Below are 27,043 nucleotides of genomic sequence, written 5' to 3' on the forward strand. Positions count from 1 at the left end.
TATTAAAATGACTGTGGAGGACAGGCATGGTGTCACACGCCTTTAGTCTCAGGACTTGGGAGGCAGAGGCGGGTAGATCTCTGAGGCTAAGCTGGTCTACAGTGAGTTCCAGGATAGCTAAGACTATGCAGAGAAACCCTGTTTCAAAAAACAAACAAACAAACAAAACAGCTGGGCAGCTAATCCAGATGACTGGGGTTTTCTGTAGAGAGAGTATGTACCGTGCCTATCATCCTAAAATCCACAGGCCCTGCAGAGGTCACACAGTGATGTGGGGAGCTATATAATTACCCTTCTCTACCCCGTCCCCCTAGACAGAGAGTTTAGGGCAATCATTGGAGTTATTTAAGATAAAGATGCTGACAGCCTTATCACCAACCTGAGAGGGTCTCTGGGTTCCTGGGACCTGGGGCTGGCTCTCTGGAATTCACGTTGGCATGGGGTTCGGGAGAAGAGTCAAAGCCCAGCCCTTTATAAAAGCCTGCTGCTTGTCTACCCTGAGCAGAGCTGGCAGAGGCGATGTGATGCTGTTGTTTGAACCTCAGGTATAGGCATGCCTGAAGATTCCAGACGTGCCTCCCGGCTCTGCACCTCATTGGGTACTCAGTGCTCTCTCCACCTTCCCATGGCCACATCTGTACCACTGTGCCCTGCGGGCATCCCCAGGGGAATAAATGGCCCAAATACGGCAAAATGAGAGCAGGGGGATCTGAGTGGGAACTTGGACCAATGGGAGGAAAGGATTCCGAGCATTAGAAGGTGCTGAAGATGGGGTGTCCCCCAGGTGAGTGGGGAGCAAACACGCCAACATCCAGTGGAGCAGGTTTGGCACGTTTCTCCTGATGCCATCTCATGGCCCCAGGAGATTTTTATATGGGAAGCCAGCCCTCGTCAATAACAGCTAGCAGTGTTGGGCAACTCCTCTACTCAAGTCTCTTGGCTCCATCACACATGTTAGAGACTTGGTGATGACTCATAGGTGATCAGCTTTCTTAGAGACCCAGTCATCCCAATGGGCTTCCCAGATCTGACCCTGGATCTGTCCAACACCTAACTCCATCCTGCACCCCAAGTCACCTTTCGAAGGGACATAGTCATTGGACAAATGTCCTGAATTCTAGCTCTGTTAGCATACACTCCTTCTCGCAGATCAGTAAGGTCTTCCTGAAGCCCCTGGGGAGGCCCCTCTGTCTACCACATGGAGAACTACACCCTGTATGGTTAGCAGTAGGAGGGTGACAATCAAATTCAGTTCCCTTACTATACAGAAGAAGCAACCAAGGGGAAAAGGAGCTGAACTACTTGACACCATGTATGAGTTAGAGACCATACTGGCTCTGGAGCTTCAGATGCCATGGCAAAGCTTAGAAGGCTAAGGCAGGCCCTTGCTGACCTTTGCATTCTGAAGAAGCCACGCTAAACGGCTCACATTTCTGCCCTCCTAGCTTGAGTGTCTTTGAAGAAATTCTTATCTCCAAGAATTTGGCTGGATTCTCTGACTCTCTATCCTAGACCTATTCAGAGCCAGGGGAAAATCTTTATCAGTCAAACTTGGTGCTGTCCGTCTGTAACACTAGTCATTATGGAGGGAGGCAAGAGGACCACGAGTTCAAGGCCTTCTTGAACGGCATATCAAGTTCAAGGTCAGTCTGAGTAGCATCATAAGAGAATATCTCAAAATAAAAACTAATCTGGGGGGTGGGCTGGATAGACGGTTAAAAGCACATACCACCCTTGCAGGAAACCCAAGTTTAGTTCCCAACATCCATGTCATGTGGCTCATAACTATCTCTAATACCCTCTTTCAGTCTCAAGAAGCACCTGAGTTTCTGGTAGCTGGGGATCTGTCTGGGGAACCCCACATATTTGTTGGAATTCCAGGCCTAAATCCTTAGAAGGCAGACAATTCAGACCTTCTAAGGCCTCTGGGAGCCTCTAGTTTGGAAGAGTTTCAGTCTGTAGTCAAGAGCTCAAGAAAAGTTGAGAGTTCAGCACTGGAAATTGAACTTTGCAAAAGTCCTTTTCCCGGCCACCTAGAGAGATGCTTCTAAGTGGTTGACACTGGGCACCAAGACCCCGGGTGCAAAACAGACCTAATGCTGCTCCCAAAATACAATCCACAGATCGCCTCTGCGGTTCCCAAGGATAGATAACGCCATCGTTTCCAAAAGGTAACTGTGTGCATCAGAGCTGCCCAGCTCATAGCTCGGAAAGGGAAGTCTCCATATGTGTCGTTCAGGACACAGAAGAGGAAGTGAGCGCTGACCCTTGGCCAGCGGCCTTGCTCTGGAGAGGAGACCTCATTCAGCTTGGAAACGGGAAAGCCAAAACTCAGTTGGAAGTCCCTGGGCATGAGGGCCACAGGGGACTGGCTTGGGATCAGAGGCTGTGCCTGAGTGAGGGAGGCTGCCTGACAGGGACCTTATCAGAAGGTCTCTTAGAGAGAAACCTGAAGGCAAAAATTTCTGGATTTCATGGGCCAGTAACACTTCAAAAACTGAAATTTGAGGAACCAACAGAAGATTGCCAACTTTCTTTTTTTTGCCAAATAAGGAAACTGTAAAGCCCAACTACCATCTATTCTCACCATCCACCCATGGAAAGGCAGTCTGAGGTCGCAGACTATGTGAACACATCTCCCATCACTAAAGGAAGTCCATCACATGGAACACGTTTTGCTTTAAAGTGCGTTCTCCTCTCTCTCTTTATCTCGTCTTAAATGTCACAGACCAACACTTGAAAACTTGGGACTCAAGGGCAGATGACCCTTCCACGTCTGATTTTAACTTGAGCCTAAACGTTAAGAAAAAGACTGTAAATGTTGGAGATTTAGACTTCCCTCTGTGCTGGATATAGGCGGGGATGGAAACCACAAGAGCGCCAGCTTAGCCTCTGGGAAGACACATGCCAACTACAGAGTACCAGAAAGGCTTTGGTTATTTTATGAATTAATGTTCACTGAGTCTCCATCTCCATCCTGGGCCCCCATGTTTCTGTGAACCCCTAAATTTTATGGTCCTCTTGACTGTTGAAATAAGTGAAGACAGAAAGACCATTTGGCCCAGGTGAAGTATTAAATACCTGAGAGATACAGTAGGCTGTGGGCGTGGCAGTGAGCATCACATAGGCAAGGCACAGGCAGAAGATTCGGGGAGGGGCTTCTCCACCCTACTAAGCAGCTTCTCAGTGTGACTGGGGAGGGAGTGGGGAGTGAATAAGCAAAGTGGGGCACATAGAGTATCACGCTGTCTGTGTTGGGGGATATTCAATCACACTGGAAACCCCAAGTTTGCATTTGCATTAATTAAATAAAAATTAACCTTGGATCAGGAGGCTGAGCTCACAACTAGTTAACAGAAAGAATCATAGAGCATCAGAGAGCATCTGGAAGAGACAGAGAGGCGCACCAGGAGTAGGAGGAGATTTGGAGGGCCAAGGCTTTTTTTGGTTTGGGGGAGCAGAAGGAAGCTCTCTTTCGGAGCCACCAACAAGGACAGAGAGTTAACTGGGTGCTGCTCAATGTCTCTGAGCTAGCTGGTTTTCACTTCAGCCTTTGAATCTTGAGTTTTATATATAAATAGAACGACAGAGATTTCGTTAAAGTTACCTTTAATAAGAGATGGCTCAGCCGTTAAGAGCACTGGCTGCTCTTCCAAAGGTCCTGAGTTCAATTCCCAACAAACACATGGTGGCTCATAACCATCTGTAATGAGATCTGGTGCCCTCTTGAGGAAGAGACCTAGTCAGTCATCCTCATCAACTTAGACCATGAAACCCAATATGGACAAGTTCAACAGAACCGCCATATATGAGCTACCGATGCCCCACACTGGCTAGGACAGCAGTGTAGACACACAGTGCTGATGCCCCGCACTGGCTAGGACAGCAGTGCAGACACACAGAGCTGATGCCCTGCACTGTCTAGGACAGCAGTGTGGACACACAGTGCTGATGCCCCACACTGGCTAGGATAGCAGTGTAGACACACAGAGCTGATGCCCCACACTGGCTAGGATAGCAGTGTGGACACACAGTGCTGATGCCCTGCACTGTCTAGGACAGCAGTGTAGACACACAGAGCTGATGCCCTGCACTGGCTAGGACAGCAGTGTAGACACACAGAGCTGATGCCCTGCACTGTTTAGGACAGCAGTGTGGACACACAGTGCTGATGCCCCACCCTGGCTAGGATAGCAGTGTAGACACACAGAGCTGATGCCCCGCACTGGCTAGGATAGCAGTGTAGACACACAGAGCTGATGCCCTGCACTGTCTAGGACAGCAGTGTGGACACACAGTGCTGATGCCCCGCACTGGCTAGGATAGCAGTGTAGACACACAGAGCTGATGCCCTGCACTGTCTATGACAGCAGTGTGGACACACAGTGCTGATGCCCCGCACTGGCTAGGATAGCAGTGTAGACACACAGAGCTGATGCCCTGCACTGTCTAGGACAGCAGTGTAGCTGATGCCCCACAGTGTTAGATACTACAGTGCTGTGGGTCTGAGCTGTAAGACTGATATAGCCAACAACTATTACTGCTACCTGTGGGTCAAACCATACACAGCAGCTTCTACACAGCGGTCAGCAAGGGAAATTCTATTTAGAAGAAGCTGGTGACACAAATAAGAAGCATTTTCTTTAAATTCCCATAGCTTCAAAAATAACCACAGCATACAAACCCCTGATGACACTACTAATGCAGAGCAGTGTGCCTGCCCCAGCCTGTTCCCATCCCGGTTCAATGGCACTGAGTTCTTGTGTTCAAAATGCTTTTGCCAGATCCACGCTGCCTATCACACAGCTGTTTCCTCAAAGGCAGCAGGCAACCCTGCTTTTCACTTCCAGATGACATCTGCACAGGGAGCAGAGATCTCCTGGGTGCCTGCAGCTTTAGAATAGCAGAGTTTAGGGTTCCTCTGCACCCTCTCCTAGTCCTTTCCAACCATTCCAGGTCTGTCTCTAGCTCTTGTAATACGTATCTCATCACCCTCCAAATCTGCTTTTCAAATCACACTTCAAGGTTCTTGCTGTACCCTACTCATCCTGGCCCACCCACCATCCCAGCCAGAACCTTGCTAAATCCTTCCTCCCCGCCTGCGCCGCCCACAAGATCAGTCACTGCTCAAATGGGCCTCGGCCATGAATTAAAGCTGCCTGTCCATCGGCAGCTATACTAGGTGGTTTGCCAAGCTCTGCCCCTTGCAGCTAATCACACACAAACCCAGAGCAGCATTCAACCAGCCTCACCCTCTGCCGCTAATCACCATCCTGTCCAAATATCTGTATCCAGGCACTATGCCAGCCCCACCCACCTAAGGCATTGGCCTCCCTCCTGCCCTGCGTTGAGAAGAAAGTGCTCCTGGCTCTTGTCTGTCACGGCTCTGACTCCTCCAGTGAGTTCAAAGTAGCTGTACATGGAGATCATGCCGGAAGCCACACCAGTTAGTGAGCTGTACCAGAAGGGAACCAAGTGCCTGCCGCACGAAAGCTCACCCAGGGCCCTGCCTCTGTAAGGGCCCTCTGTGATCCCTACTCCAACTACAGAAATGTTCCTATTTCATTCCAGAAATTAGACAGCTCCACAGAACACCCCAGGGGATCTAGGATCATATTTGTTCGGAGGGAAAGAGGGGACACCTTGAAAGGGAGAGGGGTGAAAGGAGACACACATCCTTGCTATGAACGGACACCCCCACGCTGTAATCCTCTCTCTGGTGTTCCCTAGATGATATGGGTAACCCCAGTCCTTCCTAGCTAAGACCCCAAGATCCCTAATATTACCTTCCATGTGGAGACTCAGAACCCAGCTGAGAGACGCAGAGCACTGTCTGAGAAGGAGAGACGTGCCCGCGGTGGCAGTGACAGCTGCCTTGGCTTCAGCCCCCACAGAGAAGGAGCCCTGGAAGGAGGAATTTCCCCAGCCTCCATGCAAGACTCTCGCATCAGCTTGCTCCCTCTCCCTCTGCTCCAATGCCAACTAAAGAACTGCTGGTTGAAAACCTGGGAGAAAGTCTCCTGAAGAAGTGGTGTGTGGAATCCGAAGCTTCAGGTTGGCCAGGCCCTACATAAACGAGCACGCCTCTGCTCCTCAGCCTGCTGCCTACTGCCGCCTTCTGGCGCTTCTGGCTTGCTCCAGTCTACCAGACAACCTTTAGCCACAGCAACTCCTGGAAGGGAGCTGAGCTAGCACAGGGAGAGAGTCCTATCAGGCACTGCCTGCCATTCTCCCAGCCCAGGTCCCCCCAGCAGCTCAGTCCCCACCAGATACCCAAGTGGCCACAGACACAATAGTGCTGGCCAAACTCCCAGCTTAGGAGCTGAGTTTGGGAGACTTTATTTTGCTTCAAGGAAGGATGTTCTTTTATGGATCTGGTTCTAGATGTGGGTCTGACATACAGAAATTTGTAAACACATCTCTCTCCTTTCCTTTTCTGGCGTTCTGCACAGCACCCTCAGAGGGCCACCCCCTTCCCTTATGTTGGTACACAGAACACACCCAGGCCATAAGAGAACAGCAAAAGACTATAGCAGCTATGCTGAGAAATGTGGAATCCAGAAATGAAAAGGCCTGGCAAAGCTGGGAAGGACCTGCCAGTCCAACTTGGCATTCCTGGCTGGCAGGATGGAAAGAGAAGCCTTTAAAGCCAGATACTCTACTCGCTGGTTTGGAGGAATGGTCCCTTGACTTCTCTGAGTCTGAATTTTTTTCATCTATAAAATGATGTCAATGATGCCACCTCACAGGGACAGTTCAGCAAGAGAGCGTGTTTCAGGCAAGAGGTGAACGTTAGACACTCAGTAGATATCCGAGGGAGGAGGTCCCTCTCCATCGCAACTCCACACTTGGCTTCCTTCTGACTCAAGAAGAGATCATCAATTGCCTCACTATTTACTGCTCCTTCAAGGGTTGGAGTCACGTTTCTCCATCGGCCTTCTGACAGCCGGCCCGGGGACGGCAGTCACAATGCAACACTTCATTTCTGCTGGGGGAAATCTCGGATCTGCAGGCCAAGGTCACAGGCTCACATTGCAGCTCTCCCTGTAGCTGTCTCTCACATCTTCATCTTCAGGCTCCAAGCTTGGTCTCCACGGGTCCAACCTCCCATGGAGCACTGGGGCGTTCACCTTAAACGCGACACTTTTAAAGCCAAATGAAGCTTGACTACCCTCTGACAACATTGTAGGGTTGATAACGGCATGGTCTCCAAGAACCAGTGAGCAAAGGCGGAAGGAATTTAGTATTCTACTATTTGAAATAAACAACAGGGAGGGGGGAAATGACGGGACAGTCCAGGGGCTTGTACACACTAAATAAATACCCTACCAATGAGCTTCATCCCCAGAATTGGGCTAAAAGTGGTTTATGACTACCAATATGATTGCACTGGCCTAGAGTCAAAGTCAACAGATGTGTTAGGAAAAGGGTTGGAGAACTGAAGTCACACTCTGGGCCAGTCTCTCTTACACCCGATCAGCTCTCCCAGTGTGCAAGAGCAGCCAGAGCGACAGAAACAGGCCAGTGTGGGTGTGTCAGCCAAACTCTCCTTCTGCTCACTAAGGCCTGAATTTCATACAGCTTTTCTGTATAGAGGACCGGGGCTCAGTTCTCAGCTCCCACAGAGCTGCTAAGGAAACGATACTCTTATTTTGGTGTTTTTCCAGGTATTTAAAACATACACACCACTCTTAGCTTGCAGATGATCCAAAATTAGGTAGCAGGCTGCATTTGGCTCACAGTCATACTTGGCTCCCCAACTTAGTCTGTCTTAGGAAGGACACAGTAGGCACAGGTGATGGTGACCATCTCTAAGAAGGGCGCTGGGGCAGATCTGAGAAAGGCAGAAGGGAGGCTTGTATGGGTTAACCTTCCTTGTTTTTTCTGATATAAGGTCTATGTAGTATTAGATGACCTGGAACTTGATATACAGACCAAACTCATCTCAAACTCACAGAGATCCACCTGCCTCTGCCTCCCAAAATCTAGGATTAAAGGCCTGCACCGTGAACTACTTTTCTGAACCATCTGAGCACTGTAACCAACAGTGTAGAAACAGTCATCAGTGGGTTCCCTGTTTTCTCCCTTCCCCCCATGTTGATGTCTTGGTAGCCAAATGTACTTACAACTGCCAGCTCAACTTGGACTTACTCCCTCTCTAGCCTCTCACCCCAACTGCAATCAAGTCGAGAACCATGGCCCTGACCCACTGGCACTGCAACTCTCCGTACTGTCCACACCTTCTCGCGCTCATTCAGCCGTTCTCATACAGCCTGTGTGGACTTTTTCTTTTATTGTTTGAGACAGGGTTTCTCATTGGCCTGGAGCTCGTCTATTAAGCTAGGCTGGCTGGCTGGGCAGGGAGCCATAGGGATCTCCCTATCAGTACTTCCCATAGCCGAGATGACAAGTGCGTGTGGCCACGAGCAGCACGCTTTTCTCAGCAAGCTTTTCTCCCATGTGAAGATCATTGGCTAAAGAGAGATTAAAAGGCTGGCAGTGTAGCTCAGTAAGGAGAGTGCTAGCTTGGCATGCACAAAGCCCTGGGTTCAGTCCCTGGTGCTGCATAAACCGGGCGTGATAGCACACACTGGTAAGCCCCGCACATATGAGATAGTATCAAGTAGACCAGAAATGAGAAGTCAGCTATGTAGTGAGTTTGAAGCCAACCTAGGCTGCCTAAGATGCGGGGGAGGGACCTGAAGCATCTTAAGGAATGGAATTCTTTTGCAAAACCTTGCCTTCCATCTGGGCTCCTACACTTGCACATAGTAGGAATGGCAAGTTGCTTGGTCTCCATCTCCCATTCAGATGGAGACAGGGATACAGGGCAAAGACCCACTTAGAAGTGGGAAAAGATGGCACCCAAAGCTCAGTGATCTGAGTTTGATCCCTGGGATCTACATGGTGGAAGAAGAGAACAAGCTCCCAAAAGTCTTTCTCTGATCCACACACACGCACCGTGGGGCATGTGCATGCATGCACATACATAAATAAATATGCTTAATGAAAAGATCCATGTAGGAGAAAAACTGGTTCAGAGTCACATGGCCAGACAGGGGGACACACACACACACACACACACACACACACACACACACACACACACACAAAATGTTGGGAGAAGAAAGATGTCAGAGTTGAGAAGAGAGGTCTGAGTTGAAACTGGACCCAACAAAACAGGGCTGTGCTTTAGACAGGGAAGCCAGGAGAAATTTCCTCTAAGTCCACCCTTTGGTACTTTACAAGTGAGAACTCCCATCCTCAGAAGTGGGGGATTTGAGTGACCCCAGAATTGCAAGGCAGGAAAAACAGAGCAATGACAGTTCGCCAGCCCCAGAAATGAAATATAGGACAGCAGGCTCACAACTTTGGGATGCAACATTGCCTGTGACTGAAGAGCGTGGCCACAAGGCACTTTTGCTTCTAGTTCGGGAACCAAGCAGTGAGACGTCCTGAGTACGTACGCAAAAGCTTGACAAAAACTCCTGAATAGAACGAGAGCTTTCAAGTGTTCTTTCTAGCATGTCCAAAGGGTGATTAAAGACAGAGTCATCGTGTCTTGGGAGCTAAGAACAGCCTTGCTCAGAAGCGTGGAGTGGAGTGGAGTGTGTACTGGAGTGTGTATGGAGATGGCAGGTGGGAACTGAGATCTCCGGACTCTGCTGGCCAGCCAGCATAACCCAAATAACAAGTCCCAACTTCATCGAAAACACCAGCGTCAATGGTGGTGATGATGATGGCGTAGAGAAGCTACTGAAGAGTATACAGAACAATGACCTCTGCCCCGACATGCACTCACACAAGTGATCACACCTGCATACACACCTGCACATATACATCCAACACACATACATATATTTAACTGAATAAAACTGAATATTATCCCTTTTCCTGCTTCCCAACATCAGGCTATGATGTAAACAGAATTGCTTGTTTCCTTGTCTACCTCCCTCCTTTCCTCCCTCCCTCCCTTCATTTGCCCCCACCCCCACCCCAAGACAGGGCTCACAACATGGAAGAGAGGAACAGCACTCAGGCCCTTGCCAGGTTCTGCCCTCCGGAGGCATCCATTCCTCTTGGGTTGGAGAAAACAGATCAAAACAGCTAGACCCAAGATGCAAGCCTCTCAGACACTGAAGTAGGAGCAGCGCGGCCTGTCCCTAGTTGGGACATGGCCTTCAGCTTTGCAGGAGCCTGGCTGCAGGGCTCCTAGTAGGCTGCAGCACTCGGGAGTCCATGAGGCATGCCGCCTCCTGAGCAGCACAAATGCAACTTTTACCTGGGTTTGGGCAAGTTCTCTGCAGTCTAGGTTTTTGGCAAACATTTAGCTGGCTCAGCCAGGAGGATGGGGAGCAGGGCTGGGGATCTTTTGTCCGAAATCCCTACTGTCTCAACCCTAGACCTATGGGCTGGAGAGTACTTGGGTAGGGTGCAGCCAGCCCCCAGGCATGAGCAGCAACTCACCAGCAGGTGGCTGTCTAAGGAGATCAGAAACATTTGCAAACAGAAACCTTATTTCCCAACTCAGTTCCATGCTCCTGACTGGGCAACCGGAGCTCTAGGTCTCGATGCTGTAGGGTGGTTAGGGTTCCTATGAGCTCTCTCTCCCTCCACACTGCCTTGCCTGGTGCTGGGAGACATTGGTGGCCCCCACCATGGTGCACCACCTGTGAGACCCAGCACTTTCCAGTCCCCTGGCTCAGGGACTCTGGACACTGGGATGCCAGTTTCTCAAGAGAGGAGACCTTAACCTGGGGTTTGGAGCACACACGGGAAGTTACACTGGAGACAGAAGTAAGAGAAGCCTCCCCTTCTCCCTTTCCCTCAGTAACAAGAGGGCTGTGGGACCACAGAAAACACCATCGCTCTGCCATCATGGCGCCCACTGTCCTAGAGAGCTCACCTCCACTACCCACACTTTATCTGTGATCTTCTGGGAGTTGTGGTCATTAGCAGGGAGAGCCATGTGGGCAGGGAGAGCCATGTGGGTGTCTAATTAAGCAATCAACAACAAAGGCAGAAACCCATTCAAGCTGCCTGCTGACAGCCACCCAGGAGCCTCTCACAGGCAGCTCTCTCTCCCCCAGCTTCCTGGAAAGGGCCCTGTTGTTTGCCTGACTGCAGAGAAGCATTCGGAGCTGCTCTTTACTATCTGTTGGCACTGGCTTCACACGCCCATGGGATGCAATTCCTGCAGATTGCAGTATTAATCAGCCTCCTTGAAATGCGGGTATGGTGGCCCTACTGGGTGGGCTAGTGAAGGGTCCCAAAGGGACAGTCTTCTGAGAATAAGTTCCTTTGCCTGGCCTCTCTAGATGTTCCAGAGCCCTGTCTGACCACTCTAGCTTGTTGGGGTGAGGACACAGGAAGTGAGGTGTCCTCAAGGACATGATGAGATGGCTGGAGCGGTCAGCAGTTATTCCTTCTTACTGAGACCTCTTGGAGGAGCAGCACTAGCCTAACCTTGTCCCTGCTCTCTCTCTCTCTCTCTCTCTCTCTCTCTCTCTCTCTCTCTCTCTGTTTTTTTTTTAAGATTTATTTATTTATTATGCATACAACATCCTCCATGTATGCTTGTATGCCAGAAGAGGGCACCAGATCTCATTTTTTAAATGGCTGTGAGCCACCATGTGGTTGCTGGGAATTGAACTCAGGACCTGTGGAAGAGCAATCAGTGCTCTTAACCTCTGAGCCATCTCTCCAGCCCCCTCTCTCTCTGTTTTTTTGAGACAGAATTTCTCTGTGTAGCCCCGGTTCCTGGAACTTGCTCTGCAGACCAGGCTGGCCTTGAACTCACAGAGATCTGCCTGCCTCTGCCTCCCAAGTGCTGGGATTAAAGGCATGCGCCATCACTTCCTGGCCTTATCTCTCTCTTTAAACAGAACGGAGGGTGATGCTAATGCTGAGGCAATACACACAAATATGGCACACGCTGCTGAAGATGTTCTGCAGTTAGAAATGCCTTCATTGTGCACCAGATAGAGATGGGAGGCCACTGTGGGTCCCACGATGCACGTGACACACACACAACAGCTTCTGCTCAGTGATGTCATCTCATGAATCAGGGGGCCAACGCTGTCTGCGCACTCCCTCCCTACAGGAAGAATTTGCTCCCTCAGGAGCGGCTAGAGCTCTGAGATAGTCCCCAAATTTCTAAAACCATGGACAGGGGAGAATGCTGGAGAGATGGCCAGGTTGGTTTTCTTGACATAGGATGAGTATTGGAGCCTTCCTGAACCCACAAGAAACCCACAGTTAACTAGGGAGATAGCTGTAGGACACTCAGAACATGGGCACAGGAGATGCCCAACCTGTGCCCAGTGTCAGCACGGGATGTCTGCAGTGGGGTCTTCTCTATATAACTCTGATGAACAGAAGCACAGAGAGGCTAAGTGCCTTGTCTGTGAGAGGGGCGGCTTCATGTGTCCTCACCTTAAGGCCAAGGAATGCAATGTTTAATGGCGGGGACTCAGGAAATAGCGCCCAGGGTGTCAAGTCCCACCCTAGTCGGAGACAATGAACAGCTCAGAGCTGTAATCACAGAGCGCTGTGTTAATTGCAGCAGAATGACCTTAGCTAGAGGCTAAACACTAAGGATGCAGAACCCTTCTCCTCCTGTTCACCTTTCCACTGTCTGGATACATCAGGACAGCCAACTTCTCCATGCACAATCCACAAGGCCAGGACTCGCAGGCCACCCCAACAGGGAGTACTACTTACAGAAGAGAGGAGGCTCCCAGTAGATGGAAAACCGAGTCAGCCCCCAGCTCCTGGCAGTCCCGGCCCTCTCAGGCCACCCTCGCTTTCTCCCTACGCTGACAACATCTATGCTGTCCCTCCAGCATGAGGTCCTGAGTTCATCGCCATCCCCCACAGACCAAGCAACGTGTAGATGGACGGGACGGAGGAGAGACAGCTGAAGGAGCAGACACCCATCCTGCTCACTGTAAGGACCGTTCAGTCATCTCCTTCCAGAGGACAGCAGCTAACACCTGCTCTGCGGGACAAACCCAAAAATCAAATCATTTGCTCTTACCCTGTCTGTGGCTGGCCTCAAACAGTTCTTTTCTTTCTTCCTTTCTTTCTTTCTTTCTTTCTTTCTTTCTTTCTTTCTTTCTTTCTTTCTTCCTTCCTTCCTTCCTTCCTTCCTTCCTTCTTTCCTTCCTTCCTTCCTTCCTTTTCTTTTCTTTTCTTTCTTTTTTTTTAATTTTTGTTTTTTTCGAGACAGGGTTTCTCTGTGTAACAGCTTTAGCTGTCCTGGAACTGAGCTGTAGACGAGGCTGGCCTCAAACTCACAGAGATCCACCTGCCTCTGACTCCCGAGTGCTAGGATTAAAGGCACACGCCATCACCATCCCAGCTAAACATTTTTTTTCTTAGCAAATGGAGAAACCGAAATCAAGTGAAGGGACTTCCTTATTGTCACCAACTATGAGATTTAAGTGGAGGGAGCCCCATTCTGTCTCCTTACAAATCCCCATCCCCCACCAAGAGAAGAAGGGTGAGATCTTATTCTGTTCTGGTTTTTGTCACTCTTGCTTAGGACATTTCTGGGCGGCACTCGTCCTCCTGTATGGGAACTGCCTGTATGTCACCTCCAGCTGGCTGCAGCTCCCCACCCCAGCATTCCTGGTGTCTGGCATGCAATTTTCTCAGAGCCCATGAGAGCTTTGCTTTTCAGACCCAGCTTTCTTAGAAGCCCAGTCTGTGTTTGTTTGTGGGTCAGTTGGGGTAGTGAGGGTGGGACATGACCTCTGCTGTTCTAACATAGAAACGACTGCCCTGGGCTTGCCTGGCGAGAATGGCTGAAGAGTGGCCTGAGAAGTCTCGCTCTACCACAAACCACACCAGGAGCACCGGCTGGGCTGCCGAGGAGTCCGGAGCCAGCAGAGGCTCCTGTAGAGAAGGCCCTGGCGGACTCTGAGGAGGCAGGGATACTGACAGCCGTGATAGCAAAGCCCTGTGAGGCTCTGTGCCACCGCCTTCTGGAATCTCACTTCTCCCCACATGACCCTCAGTGCAAACCGACTCTCTGCTCCCCACACACTGGTGAAGCCTACCATTAAAAGGCACACGGGGCCACCCTAGGTGTGCAGTGTGGGAGAGTGGAGGAGGAGCTCTGAGGGCTATCAGTGACTTCCAGAGTTTCAGAATGCCACCTCTACCCACTGCATCCTACCTGGTCTTTCGAAAAACAAGTCTTCAACCATGCCTGGCATGTGCCAGGCACCAAGCACCTGGAAGAGAAGATGGAACCTATTCCAGGGGATCTTGTGACTCCTTCTGTGTGCCAGAGAACTGGGAGGGGTGGGGGGCATGTCTGAAGAAGGAGAGACAGACTCCATCACTCTTGGTCCTTTAAATGAACAAAGCTGTTCTTGATAGCCAGAGGGCAGGATGGGGCTGGCCAGAGACCGCAGCTGCCCACAAGGACAGCAGGAGCAGTCAGATAGTGATGCTCACAGGACAGGTCTCAATAAGAAGTGCCGCTGAGCAGATGCCAAAGGTCCTGAGCTCCTACTCTGACCCCATGTCCTGAGCTTCTACTCCGACCCCACAGCAAGTACACTGTGTGTGCTCAGGCAGGCTACAAAGCCACCCTGATCCCCAGCTGATTGAACATGGCCACCACAGGATGGAGCCGGGAGAGGAGAGGGAGCAAGCTGACTGCCTCATGCCTACTTAATAATCTTTACCGGATAAAATCCAGTCCCCCTGGGTGGATGTTCAGGCTCCAGCTGCCAGCATCCCACCTCCTCGCATGGTCCCTGCAGATCCAAGAGTCCCAGGCTGCCTCGCGCCTCTTGTCCATAGTGCCTGCCATTGTTGACCCAGCCTGAACCTTGTCACGCTCCCACACGCCCCCTCCACGGGAAGGGGTGGGTGGAAGATGTCTTCCCTTCCTCTGCAGAAGGCTCCTTGTAGATCCCCTATTTTCCTAATCCTCTGCTAAGCTGAGAACATCAGAAGACAAGGACCTCAACTACATCAAGTCTAAGAGATGCCTATTTTGTGCCTGTCACGATACAAGGAGAGTAAAAGAGGTTTGGAGTCTGGATCTCTTATACTGGGGATAGTCTGGACATGGCAGCCCCACCCATCGGTCAGGAGGCTGGAGTGGCCTGGAGGCTCTACAGGGCCTTCTGTCCCCTCCCCTTTAGCAGAAGGCTGAATACTGAGAATAAACTAAACACACAAGCATCCCAGCTCTGGGCATTGTTATCACTACTTAGATCTTTGGCAAAAATCTTACCTTACTTTAATATTGTAGATTAAAAAATGTGATTAGGCCAGAGAAGTTAGGAAAGGTGCTCAAAGTCACACAGCAGGCAGCAGAGCCTCGGGTCTGTCTGGTTATCCACCACCTTTAACCTCAGATACACAATTTAACTCAACTGCAAGCACCCGTGTGTGCCCAGGCTTCCTGCTTAAAATGAGGAAATAGGGCTGGGAGGCCATGCGTGCTCCTGGGAATTCTCTTCCCCTTCCTGTCCAATGACAGGCCAGCTCCCACCCTACTTCAGGAGGTCAGTGGGATGACACGCCAGACTGCTACCGCAGGCTGGGGGCTCAGCAAGTGGTCTCCCCAAGGACACTACTAAGAGCCCATCAAGAACAGGAGAAGCAGGCTATGGCATCTCGGGGGCCCCTCCCACCAGCCACTGCTACACTCCTCAAACATGCCCATCTGCAACCCCCTGCCCCAGCAGGCATTTTCGTCCCTCAGAACCTAACTATAGCCGTTGCCCACATAACACTTATCTCCACACCTTCGTTCCTTTCTTTCGGCAACTCCTGCCCCAGTGCACAGAAATGATCCTCTAGTCTTGGGATTTTGCATGAGCCCATGCATCCTCTAGAGTGTCCTGAAGGGTGAATATTCTTCTACCCTAAATCTTACCACCTCTTCCGGAAGCCCTCCCTGATTGGCAGTGTCCACATCTGGCCTGGCTGTGCTTTGTTTCCTTGGAGCTTGACCTCCTCCCTGCATTTAGCATGCACATACGACACACCACTTGACACACGTTAAGGAGAGGCCTATGTTCACATGCCAGGTTTCTGCTGCGCAACTGCTATGTGCCAGCAGTGCAAAGCACCAGACACTGGCCCTTGGGAAGCCTGTGCTCAGAGCAAGGCTCTTCAGACACTTTCCTGGGGAAGGCTCAGCTCTGCTCCTGGACCGCACTTTCCCGAGGACTGTCCCCTCTCTGCTCCACCAAGGACCCGATTTACACAGAACCTTGGCTTTTGCAGACCGGCATCGCCGGCTTGTTTTGACATCACAGCACTCCTATAACACAGGGCAGGCAAGAAGGTGTTCGGTCACTGGAAAAACAGGCACGCCTAGGCCCAGAAAGACAAAACAGCCTGCCCAAGTGCCTTCTGCTTGCCAGCCAGGTCATCTCTAGAGCTCAGGCCACACGGTTCCCACAGCCCATCTCCTAGGTCTCACACATGAGACCCTTAGGGAAGTGGATGGGACCAAGAAGACCCACCTCTCACCGGCTGCCCCGGCCAGGTGAACAGAGGCAGGGACAGAGCTGAGGTAAAGACGGTGTTGCAGCAGGCCTACAGTCTTTGCCATGGTCACCCCTACAGTCCCGGCACAGAGGAGGCGCGGTGTGGCTCTGCCACGTGCATGAGAAGCTTGGGGAAAGACAACGACAGAGGGCAGAGGCCACCTAACAGAGTACATGTTTGTTCGGTGTGTCATCCTAGAGACAGCTCATGCTGTTGATAACCTAGTAAGGCGGCCAGATGGCTACCAGCCTTCTATAAGGAGGGAGGAATAGACACAATGAAGTTCAAATCCTTCTAGTCATAGTAGGGCGTGGGTGGCACCCACGCCATGTCTGGGTTCTAATCACGAGTGTAGTGACCGAGAACTAAGTGAAGCCTAGCACACACTCCAGTCCCCAAGGCTCTGTGGGGTCCCCTATCCCCTTCTCCCAACCTGCAATAGTGCAGTATAATCCAGCTGCCCTTGGAGCCCATGAGTCTCCTTCAAGGCCAACCTTTAGAGGCCTGAGCTACTGTCCACCTGAGGTCCTGTCCCTCACAGGGCAGCTCTCACTGGTGTGACGGTGAAGAAGGCCCGGGAAGGGACAGGGCTGAGGACTCGTAGGGTGTAGATGGAGGATATTTTTAGTATTGCAAAGGCTGAAGTAGTGGACAGGATTAACGCGGGTATGTTAGTGTTTGTCACTAGGGAGAGACATGCTGCTGAGGTTTATAAATAGGATAAATCAAGGAGCTCTGTGAACAACCACTCTATGGGATGAGAGGGGAAGGGCAGGGCTGGACAACAGGAAACTTGAGTTCGAGCCACTCTGGCTCCATCAGAGAAGGGACAGACACTGAGACAAGAAAGCAGCCATTGGTCAGACAAAGATAGGAGCCAAGTGGACTGGTCCATGGCTCCATGGTCAGGGCCCTGGGTTCTCTCCCCAGCACTACAAACAACAACAACAGAAGCGCCTCTGAGAGCTAAGGATCAGAGGGAGAAAAAAACAGATCTGGAGGGAAGAGAAAGTACAAAGCAGAGGGCTTTGTGTCACAAGTGCTGAGCTGGGAAACAGATTCCGAGTGTTTTCACCTGACCTACGGGTGACAGTTAGTGACCGTGCTGGGAAAGAAAACTGGAACCCCGATGAGCGTATGACAGTTGGCATCATTTGGAAGAGAAGACACTCCGACATAGGTTTGACTGGCGTGCTCAGCCACCGACACGCAGGAGCCTCCTCCACAGTAGGCCTCAGCTGACCTAAAGGCTGTCAGACACGGATGTCTCCGTGCTCCCATGGGACACGAAAGGCTATGGAGCATCATGGGTAGGCAACATCCCTGTCCATGTGTGAGTCCAGATTTCTGGGATCAGCACATGGAAGACGGAAAATAAGTCGTGAAAAGACATGTTTTCCTTCAGTCAGCAAAACAGAAATGGAAATTGGGCTAAGGGCTGGCTGAGGGAGAATCCTTGGACAACAGGTGACTAACTGTCTCCATTTTTCTGGGATTAAAGGGAGTTCCCGCCACACAGGACTGCTTTCAGGAAAGTCCTGAAGAAACCAGGATGACATGGTCATTCCAATAAATGGCTCACATGTGATGCCTTTGGTTTGATAAAGAACCAGTGGGCACCGCACAAACTCTTCTTACTCAGAGGCACCTAGGACTCTGTCCCCAGTGCTGGGAGGCCTCAGGTCCAGCTGCCTGTCTCAGGAGTTCTGGGCACATAGAACACTGTATCATAGCCCCACCTGACTGGAGATGGGGGTTGTTCTTACCTAGAGGACAAGGACCTTTAGAAACTGCTGCAGGTCCTTTTAGGATCCTGAACATCTAGAACATTCTCTTTGGTAATCATTAAAGCAGTCTGTGCGCAAACTCTGTAGGAGACTCTGAGCTGGACATCCGGGTGGCCATGGGGTCCTGCAAGGATCTCAGTGATCAGACACTGGAAGGGAGGCAGAAGAAGAAACAGCACCAGCCATGCCAGGCTGTCAATGCCGAGTTCAGCTAGGCTGCCATGAACACATCGAGCCTTGTGCCGACAGCAAGCACAGCTCCTCAGGATGGGAGCAGCAGGCTGTCCCAGGCTTGGGTCAACTCAACTTTCCTCTGTGCTGCTTTTGAGGCAGGTTGAGCACTCAGGTCAGACCCTCAGTAACTGGCTTTCTCTGCAGCTCTAGGTCCACGCCTCCTTCTGCCAGCTGAAATGGAGCCCAGCTTCAACTCTGTCCATGGGCTTGTGCAGACCAAAGGGCATCATTACCCAGCTCCCCTGTCCCTAGAGCAGGTCCACCCTGTTCTAGGACCAGGGAGGAGGAACATGGCCTAAAAAGTCTGAATGGATAAAGTTCCCCTTTGCCTCTGCCCTACCGGGTCGCATCATCATGGGCCAAATGCTGTCAGTGCCCACAACATGTAAAGCACTAGGAACCCAAGGGAAGAAACAGGGAGCACAAAAGCCCATGGGCTCTCTGTGCTTGCTCTCCTGATTCCAGCACGACTGTCCCTCCTATACCATCCAGTGACAGGGACAGGAGGAACCATCAGCAATATCAACACACACAGCACGCCCTGCACCAGCCTCGAGTCCAGTGGCTCTCGACCTTCCTAGCGCTGCGACCCTTTAATGCAGTTCCTCATGCTGTGGCGGCCCCCAACCATAGCAATATTTCGCCACTACTTCATAACTGTAATTTTGTTGCTATTATGAATCGTGATGTAAATGATATGTGATATGCAACCCCAAAGGGGTTACAACCCATAGGTTGAGAACCGCTGTCTCTTTAGAGTATATTTCTAACCAACTGCTTTTGCTGCCAGATGCCTAAGGATCGTGCCTTCACTAACATTTTCACTCCAAGAGAGCTCTCTCTGGGCTAAGCAAGGCATTGGGACTTGGGCACAAGGTCAGCCTGACCTCCTTGAGCCCACTCACCCTCATTACTCCCATTGGGCTCCCTTCTTCCCTTCTGGTACAGCTGAGTCAAGACCTGCCCATAGCTCACACCCTGGAGCTCTGTGCTCAGACAGCGAACCCTCCAAGTGGAAGCCAGCTCCACACAGCAGCCTGCAGCACGAAGATGAGGTAAAAAGCTCCTCTGTGTCTGCGTCTCTCCAGTTTCCCTCTGCCCTCCGGTGCCTGGGACGGAAAGCTCACCAGTCTCCACCTGTGTGAGTCACATGGCCGAGCCCCCAGCAGAAGAAGTAGCTCTAGGATGTTCTGGGCTGGAGCCCAGGGAGACAGACACACAGTGTTGCATTTGCTCAGGGTGTATGTTCTTCGTCCTGGGATGCCCGGGGCAGCAGTGCCCAGGCTCCCTCACTGTCTAGGCTCCCTCTCCCCCCAGTCTCTCTAACTGCCCAGACTCCTCTCTATCCCATTCTCCCCGTTTTTCTGTCTCCCTGTGAGGTCCGACTTATACCTCCAGTGGCCAGCACGTGAGAAGGCACAGGGCTGGCCAGTGAGAAGGAGCTGGAATAAGAGCCCGTCATAAGCTCTGATGACTTTCTGGCTGGAGTCTCTGGCCCAGTGAAGTCCAGGAAAGTACTGAGAGCCTCTGGCTGATCCACTCCCTTTCCTGCCCAGCGGGTTGTGTTTCATCTTAACACAGATTTCATTCTGATCTGCAGGGGCAGAGGGGTGACCAGCTGAGCCAGGCCTCAGGGACCTCAGTCTCCCGGGGAGGAGCCTCATTCACCCAGCTCTCCAGGCCCAAACCTTGGGGGACCTTCCTGAGAGTAAGAGACAGCCCAGGCCTCCAGGAAGGAAAAGTACCAGGGGCAAGTCTAAGCCACGCCCTGTGTTCTCTTCCCCACTCCTTCCCTGCTCAGAGAAGGACAGAGCAACCACAGGAGAGCCAGGTTCCTTGCCCCAGGACAGACATCTCCTCCACTCACTGTGATTCAGAGAGGAGGGGCCCTGATGTCTCTAGACACAACTTCACTGTCCTCAGAACTGGAGTTAACTTTCTGATGAGAGTGGCCAAGGTGAAAAGAAAAGAAATTGCTCTTGAAGGCTGCATGGACCTCCTTGGTGACGGTCACCAGAACAAAGAAGAAAGAATCTTGTCCCCATCACACACAGCCAAATGCTAGTTGTCTGCCACTGTTCTGTCCCAAGATTTGCCGAGAGGTGATTTACATAACAATAGGAAATGCACACTGCATACCCACTCGCGTCCTGTGCACTGTGCTGAGTTCTTCATTTAATATTCATAAAACAGCTGGCTGTGGCTGTGCATGCCTTTAATCCCAGTGCCCGGAGGTAGAGATGAGGGGAGTTGTGCAAATTCAAGGCCGGCCTTCCTACATAGAGAATGTCAGGCCAGCCGGGATACATAGTGAGACACCACCTCAAAAAAATATTCACAAGAAACCTTACAATTCCTACAGAAAAACTAAAGCAGGCAGAATTTAGCTTTTTTGCCCAATGCCAAGTATTCAGACAGTGGTAGAACCACAAGCCATACCTAAGTGAGCTGACCTTGGAGCTTAGCTCTTAGCCTGTAGACTGAGCTATTTCTTTTTTTCTGTATTTGTGTGTGTGTGTGTCTGTCTGTCTGTCTGTCTGTCTGTCTGTCTGTCTGTGCGAATGTACACATGCTTTATAAACAATAGATTAGGTCACAGGCAGCAGAAATCACTAGGGACAGTCAGGGGAACTTCGTGACTAATCATTAATCACTTAATTAAATATAGCTGAACTGTATTTCAGAACTAACCGAAAAAAAGTTGTTAAGTGTATCTAGGGTTTTGACTTCCTCCATCAGTACTACGAGTTGAGATTTGTCTGTAGAGCAATGCAGAGGACCCAATCTAGACTTTCGACTGAGAACTTTCCCAGTCCACAGAGGCCAGAGTGGGTGGGAATGAGCCGCCCTGTTGCCTTCTGGTCTCAGGCTCCACAACAACACCTCCCGGAGGAAGAGGCCTCTTTCCAAAGCGAGTGATCACTTACTGTGAAATCAAAGAAGCAACGTCTAATTAGAGGGAATAATTAATGGGCAATTAGTCGGTAATGAATTAATGGGTATAGGCAGAGATCATCAAGGCTACTGACATCCCAAACAAGCAAGCAGACACAGGGCATCCTGATAGGGTGCACACAGGGCAGGGTCTAGCCCCACACCCCAAGTAAAGCCACCGAAGGACCCTTCTGTCTTGGTTAAGCTCCACCTCTAGCTGCCTTTGTGGGTAATAAAGGGACAGTAGACCATGTCACACAATGTGCCTAGGTTTCCACCCCCAAACCCAGGACAGGAAAAGGGCGATGCAGGCAGGAGCGACCTGAGAGCAGAAACAGCCCATCACGATATGTAGGCCTTATCTGGATCCAAATAAAAAAGAAAATCGTTTTCAAATATGATGGAGGAATGTAAATACTGGCGAGACTTGTTAGTTTTGTTGAGGTGTGATGGTGATATTTCAGCATTTTTCTAAGCGTCAGAACCTTTAGAGACAAAATGATCAGCTGCCTAGCTTTCTCTTCAAAACAACCAGAGGGTAGGAAGGGCTGGGAATGAGCAAGACTGACTGTCCAGGAGACCACTTCCAAATGATCCAAACGAGCATGTAAGGGTTGTTTCATTACTCCCTCTGACCTTGCACAAGCTTAAACGTTTTCATTAAAAATTTTTAAAAATTAATATAAATCACCAGACTAAAGAGATGGCTCAGTCAATAAAGTGCCTGCCATGTAAGTCTGACAACCTGAGTTTGGGTCCTGGACGCCTCTTCAAAAGATACTGGGAGGAGTCAGGGGAGGGGAAAGACCAGCAGATCCCTGAAGCTCATTGGCTGTCTAGCCAAACTGATGAGCTCCTGGTTCCAAGACAGACTCCGTCTTAAATAAATACATTTGTTTAAATATATAAATCAGAAGCTAGATCTGGGGGCACAGGACAGGCCTTAAATCCTAGTAACTCAGGAGGCTGAGACAGGAGGATGCTAAGTTCATGACCTGCCCGGGCTACAGAGTTCAAGGGGTGGGCGGCAGGATGACTCAGCAGATAAAGGTGCCTGAGCTCAGCCCCCAGAATCCACATGATGGAAGGAGAGAACTAACTCCCGTAAACCATCCTCTGGCTCCATATGTACCTATCATGTACACATGAACACACACACAATGAATAAATAAAATGTAACATTTTTTTTAATTTAAAAAGGGAGTTCAAGACCAGCCTTGACAACTTAGTGAGACCTTGTCTTGAATTTTAAAAATACCAAAAATAAAATAAAAAATAAAATAAAAATGGAGCAGGCATAATGGTACATGTCTGTAATAATAGCAGTTAGGAAGTGAGGGTAGGAAAATTCACGAGTTCAAGGCCATCCTTTGCTACATAGTGAGCTGCAGGCTAGCCTGGGCTACAACAGAACCTACCTCAAAAAGCCAAATGAGTAAAATAAATGACAAATGAGATCACTGTGAGCTTGTGGCCATGATGCAATAAACACCTCGAAGCTGACCAGGTCCCTGACTCTGGCCCTGGGCACCTGCTCTGTAGCCACGTGAGGCGAGAATCCAGAGTTCTCTTCCCCTCCCAGCAGAACCTCTGCCACTGCACCCTCATGGTCTACAGTTCCACTACGTCTTTGACAGCGGTCCTACCAGAGAAAGTGGCAGCCCCTGGTAGAACCAGGCCTTCTTCAGAAGACTGGTCCTGCCCTCCCTCCCCTGGAACGTCGCCAGTCCCAGGTGGAGTTCTGCTGTCTGTACCTGAGGTCTGAAAGGAGTCTCAGCCAAACAACACCTACAGCCACTGGGTTGGCTTTGCTACCTCTGCCTCCATCAGGGAACGGAGTGGGGCGTGGGCAGAGGAGAAAGGGTAGGTAGGTGTGGGAAGGACAAGGCCACACAAGAACCAAGAACCGGAGCCTGAGCCTCAGCCCTACCCTGCCCAGCCAGCCAGGCCACGCCAACCCCACCTTGGACAAACACCCCACACACTGTAGGCTGCTCCCATCTCAGCACTTCCTGGTGCCACTGATCTCGAAGGAAAGGAGACAGCGTTCTGAAGCTAGGGACTGAGATAGAGAAGCAGACATAACCCTGAAGGCAAGCAGGGCATGGGGGTGGCCAGGGTCCTTTGGAAGGGAGGAAACGGGAGAAAGTGTGCCATGCTTGGCACATTTTGGAGTTCAAATCTGTTGAGCAAATAAGAGAGGAAAGAACAAGAGAAAGGAAGGGAGCGAAGAATCAACCGTTTTGGGGAGTGCGTGGAGAGAAGGAAGCAGAGGGATGCTTCTAGAAAATCCAGTCAACAGCCGGGTCAGCTACCCCGTCTCTCACAATCCCAGGCCTGAATTTATAGCCCTTACCAGCCAGGTAGGGTGCATGAGAACCACCTCGTGCTGCCAATAGTTCGCTTCCCACGGAGCAGCCTGCTCTGGTGCCCTCCTCCACCTGCTCCTAAGGTGCAGCACACCAGGAGATGCTCCACCCCAGACCCCAGCAGCCAATCAAAGAAGCTGGCCCAGAGCCCGCCTCTTGGGACACACTGCTGTAGGGGCCAGAGCACAGGATTCCACCAAGGTGCTTGTTCCATATTCATGCCCATGCTAGGCAGTCACGAGGTGGCCAGGGCAGAATCGCCTCCAGGCCTAGTCCACCTCCCACCTCATTGCTCTCTCTGAACTTCAAGGACCACAGGGCCAAAGGTCCCCTGTGAATCGACCTCCCTCAAAGCCAGGGCAAGCAGGCACAGACCTAACTCTTAGATCCTGAGGAAGTGGCCAGCAACTCATCCCAGCCGCAGTACTAACGCTGAAAGGAAAATCCTGGCCCTGCCACTTCTTGGCGGCAGGACTTCAAGCAAACCACTGGATACCTCAGAGTGACCCAAGGTCACTGTGACCTTTTCCTTCAGTCTGTACCCTCCGAAGGATGGGAGCATGCACAGAGAGAAAACTCTCAACAACAAAGACGCTCTATAAATGCAGGGTATCGTTATCATAAACCAAAGGCCCTGCCCACACAGCAAGGAGGGCGCAGGTTTCTGTCGGGCTTGGAGGTGCTCCACTGAATGAAGAGAGATAGAGGGCATTGAGGCTGTAAGCTCCACACTCGGGCTCTCTGGGCAGAGTCCCCCAACTCTATAGGGAGGGGAAATATGTAATTGTTCTCATTTCCCAGCTGATACGAACAGGTGGGACCCAGCGGGGATGGGAAACTATCTGGTTATATATCCTAAAAGCAGAGGAGAAGGCAGGTGAGAACTGAAATCGCTCCTGCTCCAGCCAGGTTGCCACATTTCTTGGAAGCTGGGGTTCAGCCTGTAAGGCATGGGTGTGGTGTATCGGGAGGCCAAGGCCTGCTTTCTAGGAGAAGCTTCCTGAGCTTGCTCTGACTGCTCCCTCTGCGGGTAGAGACACAATGATCCACTTCTGCACTAAGCATGTCTCAACCCCGGGTTTCCCTGGCAATACCGTCCCTTATAAACAACTGTCCAACCATTTTATTCCTGGTCACTGGTCACTCCTAGACAGGTGATGGAGCACACCTGTAATCCCAGAGCTTAGGAGGTGGAGGCAGGACTGTCTGAGTCCCAAGCCAGCCTGAGCTGCATAATACGACAGAGTTTCAAAACAAACAACAGCAAAAATACGAAGTCCCTCTGAAGCTGTCAATTCTAAAGAGAGTCATCTGTGGGCCATTTCTCCCTCACCTTGGCCACAAAAAGTAATTCAGTTTTGAGGGCAGCAAGGAATAGACTCTTCTAGAACCCATTTGTGTTGCAGACGGGCTGGGATAGAGTAGACAGGCGGTATGGACTAGTCACACTTCCGACAGGTACCTAGGAAAGTTCTCCTGCGTTGATTGGGTTTCTGAGCAAGAGAACTGGACAGGGGCTAGAGAGATGGCTCAGTGGTCAACAATGCTCTCTGCCCTTCCAGAGGACAAACCAGAGTTTTGTTCATAGCACCCAGGTCGAGCAACTTACAATCACCTGTAAACTCCAACTCTAGGGAATCCAATGCCCTCTTCTGGCCTCCATGGGAAGCAGCACTCACCACCCTATGCACAAACAGACACACATGCACACACCCCTACATACACCCCTACACACACAAACAAACAATAAAAAGTCTTTAAGAGAGAGAGAGAACTAGACACACAGCACAGAGACAGAACCTCCGTGTTGAGGAGAGTAGGGGAAAGACAGAGATAAAATTCACCTCCCCACCCTCACCCCTGTGTTCAGGAGGCCTCTGATCCCCCAAGTCACTCTTCAAAGAGCCTGTGAAATTCACTAGAGCTTCCTAAATCATCACCGAGGCAGGTTCTGGGGCTACTATCCTGAATTCATTTTGTGTTATGGTGTGGATGTCAGAGGACAACATTCAGGAATCAATTCTCTTTCTCCCACGTGGGTCCTGTGGCTGAAACTCAGATCATCAGGTTGGCAGCAAGCTCCTTCCCCCACTAAGCCATCTTACCTGTCTCTCCCTTTTTTTTAATTGACTAATAAATACTAATACTAATACACAAAATACTAATTGTATATGCTCATGGAGAACAATAGGATATTCCAGAACAAGCTAATTAGTATCCGCATCACCTCAGAGTCTTATTTCTTTGTTACAGAAACAATTAAGTTCCCTCCTCCAACAACTGTGAAAGGTGGAGAGCATCCTCTTCCAGCCACCACCTTACACAGGCAGCAACCCCAGAACCTCCTCCTGTGTGTAACATCCCAGCTTTCTCCAGCCACTCCTCCCATTGGCTTGGCATATCAGCAGGACAGGAAGTGCTCAGAGGCACTTTTCCACTCAATTGTTCCTGTCTCTGCCAGATGAGGTCAGGAAGGCAGGAAGGATGAACACTGGGAAAGGGGGAGGGGGAGAAACAGAGGGAGTCAGCTTGATGTCAGTCACTCCAGAACTGCAGGCAGCAGCTCCACCCAGACACCCAAGCTGGGCCTTGGTCAAGCCCCTCCCTGCCTTCCCTAGCAGACACAGGCTACGGAGAAGGCCCTTTGGAAAGTAGAAGAGGAGGGTGGCTGAACTTAGCAGTAGAGTCCTCAGGGGATCCTGTGGTGATATTTTGTTTGTGCTTTAACAAACAAAGCTTGCCTAAAGATCAGAATGCGGAGCTAGTCACACTGGTTACCCATTAGAGGCCAGGCAGCGGTGGCACACACCAGAGGCACAGGGATGTCTGTGAGTTCAAGGCCACCCTGGGCTACGAGAGATTGAATCAGTCTAAAAGAGAAATGGAGCCGAGCCATGGTGATGGCTCACACCTTCAATCTCAGCACTAGGGAGGTGGATGTGGGAAGTGACTGGGGAGGAGACAGGGGCTCAGGATTTAGTCTGAGGACTCGTAGACACAGGATACCCCATTCGGTCTGAGGAGTTCGTAGAGGTAAGAATTAGTGGTTCTTTGATCTTTCAGCTTTCTGAATCTGACTCCGGGTTCTTATTACTAAGATCAATAAGAATTCGTACAACAGGACCCCATTTCTGGAAGCATGGTTAAGGGGCAGTAGATACTTGGCCCTGCTCTGTTCTCTGCCAGAGCAGCTAG

At 50.7% G+C, this 27,043-nt stretch overlaps 1 protein-coding gene across 18 annotated transcripts in view; it reads right to left on the reverse strand.

Moving 5' to 3' along the window:
* Plekha6 (pleckstrin homology domain containing A6) overlaps positions 1-27,043 on the reverse strand; it is a 139,142-nt gene that overhangs the window by 69,521 nt on the left and 42,578 nt on the right. The window contains exon 1 of one of the 18 annotated variants that reach the window (XM_085688230.2): positions 23,836-23,965. The exons of 15 other annotated variants lie outside the window; for them this stretch is intronic. The gene's annotated coding sequence lies outside the window, so the exon portion shown is untranslated. Of the gene's footprint in view, positions 1-5,786; positions 5,809-23,835; positions 23,966-27,043 lie in introns of those variants that run through there. 2 more of the 18 variants (XM_048430752.3, XM_085688246.2) reach the window with 2 other exon arrangements.

The sequence above is a fragment of the Myodes glareolus genome, chromosome 5, assembly GCF_982192425.1.
Source record: "Myodes glareolus chromosome 5, mMyoGla1.1, whole genome shotgun sequence".
In the NCBI taxonomy this organism is placed as follows: domain Eukaryota; kingdom Metazoa; phylum Chordata; class Mammalia; order Rodentia; family Cricetidae; genus Myodes; species Myodes glareolus.